Source organism: Odocoileus virginianus, chromosome 21 (genome assembly GCF_023699985.2).
Source record: "Odocoileus virginianus isolate 20LAN1187 ecotype Illinois chromosome 21, Ovbor_1.2, whole genome shotgun sequence".
Taxonomy (NCBI): domain Eukaryota; kingdom Metazoa; phylum Chordata; class Mammalia; order Artiodactyla; family Cervidae; genus Odocoileus; species Odocoileus virginianus.
This window is the reverse complement of record NC_069694.1, coordinates 20,498,916-20,507,792: the sequence shown is the minus strand read 5'-3', so window position 1 is coordinate 20,507,792 and position 8,877 is coordinate 20,498,916. Positions and strand designations below refer to the sequence as shown.

Here is an 8,877-nt window from a genome sequence, read left to right as displayed (position 1 = left end):
AGTCAGAACCAGTGACCAGGAGGGCAGGGACGCGACAGTGGACCCTTGCTCTGTCCTGAGAAGGTGCAGCAGATGGTAATTCTCAAGCTGGCCCATCCCATGCCTTCCAAATGTGAGGCAGACTATCCTTCTGATCGGAGGGGCTGTCTGTTCTTTATCCTCTTGAGTAACGGAGGGAATGTGATGGTTGATGCAGCTTCCCAGGCCAGCTTCTGAGAGGTGTTACTGTTTCCTTCAGGACAGGTCCCAGCTGACAGTCACATCAGCTGCCAATATTGGAGAAAGGAGACTGATTTCAGGCCTGGCCACCACTGCAGCCAACACAGACCCAAGAACCACCTCACCCAGCCCAGCCTCCTCAATCTGGAGAAGTAACAGTGATTGTTGTTGCTTTAAGACACTAATTATGGGATGACTGGTTTCATAGCAATAGGAACCAGAATAGAAGGTGTCTGGGCTTCCCAGGTGGCACTAGTGGTAAAACAAATCCACCTGGCAATGCAGGAGACTCAAGAGACGTGGGTTTCACCCCTGGGTTGGGAAGATGATGTGGGATGAGAGATCTTAGTTCCTCAAGCAGGGAACTCAGTTCCTGGACCACAGACCGGAGCCTTCTGCACTGGAAGACTGAAATCTTAACCACTGGACCACCAAGGAAGTCCCAGTTTACCTCATTTCTTTATTCCATGAGTGTAATGAATACTTCCATATATACCCTGGATGCTATAACTGTATTTTTTCAAGAAGGAAAAGTTTCCTATTTTAAAAAGCACAGTTTTATTTTAAAGAGGGATTTTCTCAGTTCCAAAATGCAGTAAAATATGAAAAATTAGAATATGAAGACCCACTCAGGTTACTAAACAGGTTCTGAATTAGTGAATATCTGTGATATTTGTCGGGCAAAGTAGATGTGTCACTTTCAATACTGACAAGTAGCACAGACTAATAGGAGATGCAGTGCTGCCAGGAGAAAATTCTGCCAAATTGACTCAATGAGTTATAATCATTTATAATCAGTCCATTAATTAACTGGGCACAAAGGATGTTGTAAAGAGTTCAGAAGTGTTTTCCCATGTAGGTTAAATATACCCCTCCTGCCTCATTTGCTTATGTGGATACTTCAATCAACAATCTTGAATTTTATTCAAAGAAAAAAGTAAGTTTCAATCTTGTCTTCATTTTCATTTTTCAAAAACTAGATTTTAAAAGAGTCCAAATGAATAAGCTTCTGGTATAAAATAGGAAAAAAAAAAAACAAAAAACCCAACCTAAAACCAAAGAAGTAACGGGAAGAAATCAAAGAACCATGAATAGTCACTGAACATCACAAAGGGACATGGATTAAAGAGGAAAAAAGGACATGTTTTCTGTTTGCAGGCGCTTACATTTTAATCAGCGGCTGACAATGTAATTAAAAAAAGAAACTATATTGGCCAAATGTCAGGATTTGGCTAGGATTTTCATTTCTCCTTTTAGTAGTAGCAACAAAAGAATAGAGATGTTTCCAAATTCTGGGCCCTCCAGCAAAATGCTTTAGAAAGCAGCTTTCTAATCATTCTAAAAATTACTCTTAAGAAGAAAAAACTAGAACAAACTAATTGCTCAAGAGATGCAGGCTGATCATAAAAAAAAAGCATGTAAGACTACACAAAAGCAAAATAAGATAAAAATTACCTATAATCCTTCTATTCAAAGATAAAGTGTTACTTTGTTTACATTCTTTTTGAATGTATTGCATATGTTTACTTATAGATATTTTTCCCCAAATAATATTTTATTTAAAATTTTTTATTTGTTTTTTGTTTTCTTTCTTTCTTTTTGCTGTAGCACGGCTTGCAGGATCTTTGTTCCCCAACCAGGGATCTGTATTGGAGGGGAGAGTCTTAACCGCTGGATCTCCAGGTAAGTGCCCCAGATAGTATTTTACGTATTGTTTGAATCCCTTCCCTTTATTTTTTTTTGAAGTCTGATTTTGTTTATTTGTTACATCTCATTTTTTTTTTTCTGAACTTTTTTTTTTTTTTCCATTTTACATCTCATTTTTGACTGGATTTAGACTTAGAAGTAGGAGCTCTTAGAGAGGACAGCCTCCGTCTCTTGGTGATTTACTCCTGGCAGTTTTCTTTTGCCTCTTTATCCTCTTGGCCAAAAGTTTAGCATGTTCTGCAGCCTCTTCCTTATTTTTCTTAGTATGCTGTTTCTTCAGAGCAATATGCCCAGAACACCTGCAGTGACAAGACATTGAATCTTATGCACTCTGGTCCTGGTTTCTTACCTTCTTTGTTGAGGGACTTTCTCACAACATCCAGGTGGATGCCATCTTCTTTAGAGAGACTGAAATGTTTGCAGATTCTGCTAGCTCTTTTGGACCCCAGGCGACGAGGCACAGTAGTATTAGTGAGTCCAGGAATACGCTTATCCCCCCTTTTTTAGGATGACCAAATTGTCAACACTCAGATTGGCATCCACAATGCAACCGTGAACAGATTAAGTCTTTCTTTCTCCTGTCCTCCTTGGTCTGTAATAGGAATGCCCCTTACTCAGCAGCAGGTGGACTTGGCCATAGGTCAAGACACCCTCCTTCCTGGGGAAACCCTGCTTCCTGGGGAAGCCCTGTTTGTTGTTACTGCCACTGATTCAGACACACAGAATCCTTCCATTCTTCACCCAGAGGATCAGCAGCAACTTCTGTGGCCATGTGCTTCTTATAGAAGATACGAAGTTTTTGTTCATTGTCCACTTCAATGAGCTTCCAGCAGCCAGTGGTGGGGAAAGAGATGTTCAGCTTTATTCTGAGGCAGCAGGCTGCCTCCAAGGTGCCACGAAAGAGTCCCTTCCTCGTAATAACAAATCAGCAACAAATAAAATTAATCTCTATGGCAATAAATGAAAAATCACAATATCTTTGAGCCTTCTTATACACAGGTATCCCATAATTTAGTTGGCCAGCCCCAACTATTGGATATTTAGGTTATTTTTTCCCACCCAAAGCAGTGTTATAATCAATGGTCTCATTGTGGCCTCTTTGTATACATCTTTTATTTCCACAGGAAACCATACTAATGGATGAAAGAGCATAGCGTGTGCATATACGAGAGCCATTCCTCAGTTTGAATGAAATTCAAAATATCTGAGTAGTATATCTGGTGAAGCCTGACAGATGTCTGATTAGCTGTGTGATCTCAGACAAGTTAACTGTTAAGGGTCCATGATGGGGAGGATGACTGCTCCGTGGCCGTGAGGATGGTTTGATGAAATAACATGTGGAGGTGTTACCAGCACGGTGACTGGCACATAGCAGGTGTTTCATAAATGCCACATCGTTTCCTTCCTTGTCCCCACCTAGCATGAAACTCGGTCTCATTCACAGAGAGAGAGAGAGAAGGGAGAGTAGGAAGAGAAGAGGGATGAAGAATAAGATGAAAGAGGAGGAGGAGATGGAGGAAAGGAGGAAGGAGAGAGGGAAGAGCAGAGATGGGTGGAAAGGAGAGATTGAGAGAACAGAGAAGTGGGTCTGCATGCCTCTTTCTGGCAGAAAAGATTCATGGTAGCTTTCATGCTTTTTTCTTTGTTTATTTTTCATGGCTAGAGTTTCCCTGCCCAGCACAGAAGTTTTACAGTGCGTTACTTCAGCATTTCCATCTGCCCTTTGGGTATTATCAAAGGTTAAAACCCACACAACAGGGTAGAGTAAAACTTGCTTACTTGCAAGATTCATGTCTGGTCTTGAAAGGTATTTTTTTCCCTTGCCCCACAAGCACTGATGAAAAGGAAGATGGATGCTCCACCAAGGGTGTGGGTGATGCATGCAAATTGGGTTCTGTATGGGCAGGTTGCGCTGGGGAGGGCTTCCTCCTAACCCACATGCACACCTGGATTCAGGTGCCCAGGTGACAGCCAGACAAGCTCCTTCCCTGCCCCCATTTCCCCTCCCACCTTTTCTGGAGACTCTTTTCCGGGCAGGAATCTCATAGGAGTCCTTTACACGTCAGGATGCATTTCAGTCAGCTGCTGCCTTTCCCAGGGGTATCTGCGTTTCAGGATGCAGCCCTCTCCGTGGGATACGAGGGTTGTCGGTGTTAAAATGTTTACTAATCATTCAGGCGGCCCTGCTTCCTTCCCTGCTTTCCTTCCAGCAGCCACTTATTGAGCTCATGGCATTCCAGACTGTGTCCCACACTGAAGCACCATGGACAAGACAGACAAGCTCTCTGTCCTCTTTGAGCTTAATTTTGGATGAAAAGATAGACAAAACCCAAGTACACAAATGCATGCCCAGTTATGGAGTCGCTGAGAGAATTTACTCTGGGTTAGGATGGTCTGCCTGGGGAATCCCAGGGACAGAGGAGCCTGGTGGGCTACCATCTGTGGGGTTGCACAGAGTTGGACACGACTGATGCGATGTAGCAGTAGCAGCAGCAGGATGGTAAGGAAAGACCCCTCTTCCCCAGAGGCAGTGATATTTAGCCCCCTTTCAATCTTTGCGATTTCTTGGATGTCCAGAAATGAGTATGTCAATCACTACATCACTGAGGCAGTGGATGCTTTGGTCTGTTTTAATAATAACAACCTACATGTATTGAAAGCCTACTACGTGCTAAGCAGGCTAACAGCATTTTTTTGTATCTAGTCTTTATGGCAAACCTTTGGCATAGGAATTACTGTTTTCCAGAAATGCAGAGAGGTTTTCCCATAGTCATACTAGAAATAGTGGCAGAGCAAAAATATGAACCCAGCTCTACTTTGCTCTATAATCTGTATCTTTTCTTAACATCATATCCCCTCCCTTCCTGAGATGAGGTCTCTGACAGCAGGTTGCCCTCAAACCCTTATTCCACAGATGATGAATAGCTTAATATAGAATTTACCTAGACCTGTTTCCATGCAAATGACAAAGGATTTTTTTCTTTTGTCCCATTTCAAAGATTCGATGAACCTTGACTTTCTCCCTGATTCTCTATAATCCTTTCCTTTGGAAGAAATAATCCAGTTGAGACAACCGATGTTCACTTGTGTTGCCAGAGATGCAACAACGGTGGGGGTGGTACTCCATCTCTGCCCGCTCCCTGCCTCCCTCCCTTCTTTTCTTCTTTCCATGTCCCATGCAGATTTGAATTAAAATGACATAACTGTCTCAAGTTTTCACGTCCCTCCTTGTCCTGGAGCACACCATCATTACAGATCCAAACAATAGCCCCATACTCTGGTCCCCCTGAGACGGCATTTATGGAAATTCTTATGCCACTACTAGGACGCAGGAACATTGAGTGGGAAGCATGGCTTTTCAAGGAAGTGCCTGATATTTCACCATTAGAAGTCTCTTCAGTTTTCTCTTATAATACAGGTGCCCTTTTAGGAGAAATGCCTGGAGTATTTCCAGTTAATAACAACATGGATGAATGAATATCAATAGCATTTATATTTATATGGCACTTCCCAAAGTATCTAAACTTATATTAAGCCCTATGGTTTCCTCCAAAACCGTGAGTTGGGCCATAAGCCATTGTTTCCACTACAGACAAAGGAGCATGTAATGTCTATCTGTAATGATAGGTAAACTGCAACTGGTCCCAGGTCACCCAGCTGGTAATTGATCCAACTGAGACTCAAGTCCAAGGCTTTGGAAGTTGAAGCCAAGTGCTCTTTCCAAACACTGTTTGACACTGCAGATCAATTTATCTGGGTCTTACTGTGGCATCTGACTGGAGAAAGGGTTCGGAGGGAAGGAGGACGTAGCGCAAAGGGAGGAATTCAGCAGGTGGAGACTGATTAACTGTGAGTGACTGACTCACTCATTTACATGTCAATTTCACTCTTTAACTGAACAGCATCACCTATTGTGTGATACTACAAGAAAGCCTAAATACAGGAGGATAATCCTTATATTTGGCAGAGACCTACGAGCATTCTCTTCTCCCTGCCTCCACGGCTGGACTACATTTCCCAACCTGCCTTGTACTCTGCACCTGTGGTCCAGCTAATCGAATGTGACTAGAAAACCTCTCGCTTCCTGCTCTTTCCCTTTAAGGCCTGAATGATTTTATTCCTGCCAGTTTGGAATACCCTTAGACATATACTTCTATTACATTACACCACTGCAAGTTTGGAGTTTACCTTTTACAGAGAGAGTGTTATCAGCACTTCTTAACCAGGTTGTAGGAAAGAATTGAGACCTAATGCCCTAAGGCATCCATTGTAGGAAATGAATTAATCTCTTTCCTGTGCATCTAAAATGGTACAAGTTCTACATCTTCCTTAGGAGAACTGAGAGAACAGTCACTCACACAATGTTCCGTGGAGTTTGGTTCTCTTGTGGAACCTCTGTTGAGAAAGGCTGCATATACTTGAGCAATCTCTGTCCTCAAGGGGTTTATTATAATCTAGTTGTAGAAACTGATCAGATGTTCAAGGAAATATGAAGAGGGAAATTCATGTGGCTTCACTTCTTCCTCACCATAAGCCTGTGAGGAAGACTTTATCTTTGTTATTTACAGATAAAGAGATTGTGAATTATGCAAATAAAGACTCAGGGTTTCTCAACTAGGAGGTGTTAGAGCCAAGGTTGAACCTGTGTCTGAAACAGCTTTCCTAATCACACCTCCAAGACTCTCAGAGACTGTTCCTTGTGCCAGGAAGGACTCTTGATTCAAGCCACTGCAAAGGAAGCAAGTTTCATCTCCTCTCTATGCAATTCTCTGTTTGGCGCACAAGGAGCAAAGGGCATCTCTTTTAGAGAAGGGTGTTTCTCTCACGAGCACCATCGGTCTTGGTCATGCCTGAGATGCTCTCTCTCCATAGATTTTTCCTGTCTTGGGCCTGTTACGAGAAAGAGATAATAACATCATTGAAAACCATTTATAGAAATGAATGGGCTTCCGATGTGGCACAGTGGTAAAGAATCTGCCTGCCAATGCAGGAAATGCAGCGGATGGAGGTTCAATCCCTGGGCCGGGAAGATCTCCTGGAGGAGGAAATGGCAACCCGCTCTGGTATTCTTGCCTGGGAAATTCTGTGGACAGAAGGACCTGGCAGGCTACATTCCATAGGGTCACAAAGAGTTGGGCATACATTCCATAGGGTCACAAAGAGTTGGGCATGACTGAGCATGCAGCCCACACAAAGTATAGAAGTGACCAGGTGTAAAAATAACAGTCATCCTAGATTCTGACTTTAGGAAAAGGAGACTAATTTATGAAAAGTTTGGGAGGTATGATTAGGAAAGCAAAGGGTTGTTAGTTTACAGAGAGAATTAGGTTAACTAACAACCATCTTCCAAAAGCTTAATTAAGTCTCTCAGCCCTCAAGTGAGACAAGGAAATAATTGATTTCTGCATTGCTGATGGGAAAGTGGTGGGGGGAACTAATTCACCAATGGCCAACAAGGGAAACAGCATCTGTCCTGGGATTAAAATGTATGACTTTCCGGCTCTTGGTCCTTTGTTTCACCTTTGAGTCTGGAATGCTCAAGGCCCAGAAGAATTTTTGTGTGTGTGAGAACCCCAGAGCAGGACCATCAAAAGATCCTTCACAAATGAGAGACCAAATAATTAAGGATTCACTCCTTAGTAATTTTCTGCCCTTCAAAGAAGTAACACAATCAGTGTGCTTCTTCTGAGCATCAAGGCCATGTGGGTTCATCTGGGTTCATTTTAATAAGTACTGGCACTTCTCATTATAAGTTCTGCCCATCACCCAGTGACTTATGATGCCAAAAAATATTTGGAGAGCTTAAAAATTTAAAGCAACATCCAGAACAAGCTAGATTGAAAGAGATAAAAGTGGGGGGAAAAGAAGAGTAAGTAACAAAGGAAGGGGAAAAGCTTTCTAGAACTATTGAACTCACCAATCACTGAATGCTGTGCAAGGAAGTTTTCAAATGTTTTGTACAAGAACTGCATGTGATAGGCATTTAATTAGTTTTTATCAGTGTGAAAACTGAGACTGAGATGGAAACCATCTTGTCCAGGTTACGTGTAAACTAGATAGCCAATGGGAATTAGCTGTATGGCTCAGGGAACTCAAACAGGGGCTCTGTGACAATCCAGAAGGGTGGGATGGGAAAGGGAGGTTATGGAGGGAGGAGGGGACGTGGGTATACCTATGGCTGATTCATGTTGATGTTTGACAGAAAACTACAAGATTCTGTTAAGCAATTATCCTTCAATTAAAAAAAAATATTTTTTTTTAAAAGAAGAAACAGGCAGTATTGGAATGTCAGTTGGCAAGTCAGCCTGTTACCTTAATGTGCTAAATACAAAAAACAGACCCTCCATACCCTCAGAAAACAAAACAACCCAGTCCTGTCCATCTCTCGTGTGTCTTTCTTTACCACGCACATGGATTCCTGCACCTCTAACACTCTGGTCACCAAACGTGTGTGGGTATTTCCTGCACCAAGCAATTCTCTGACACCGGCTGGGTATCCTCTAATTTAATTCAGTTCTGACACTGCCTACCTGGAGAGAGTGTCAGATCCCACAGATTCAGGGTTCAGCTCCCTGAGACTGACAGCCACTTTAGATGCCAACCTCAAGTAGTAGGTCTTCATGTCACCCACAACTTCTGTCCAATTTGGCTACAAATCAGAGGTTCTCATGACTTCTTCCCCCTTGTGCTGTGCTGTGCTTAGTCACTCAATCATTTCCGATTCTTTTCAACCCCGTGGACTGCAACCCGCCAGGTTCCTCTGTCCATGGGCGTTCTCCAGCCAGGAATACTGGAGTGGGTTGCCATGCCTTCCTCCAGGGGTTCTTCCCAACCCAGGGATGGAACCCAGGTCTCCCACATTGCAGGTGGATTCTTTATCATCTGAGCCAGCAGGAAAGCCTGGGAAGCCGCCAGGGAAGCCATGAAGTCTCATGACTTCTTCCTCCTTAG

The 8,877-nt window shown here is 42.9% G+C and overlaps 1 pseudogene; it reads right to left on the bottom strand.

Moving 5' to 3' along the window:
* Nucleotides 1-2,036: 2,036 nt before the first annotated feature.
* On the bottom strand, nucleotides 2,037-8,548 carry LOC139030251 (small ribosomal subunit protein eS6-like; annotated as a pseudogene).
* Nucleotides 8,549-8,877: the final 329 nt, after the last annotated feature.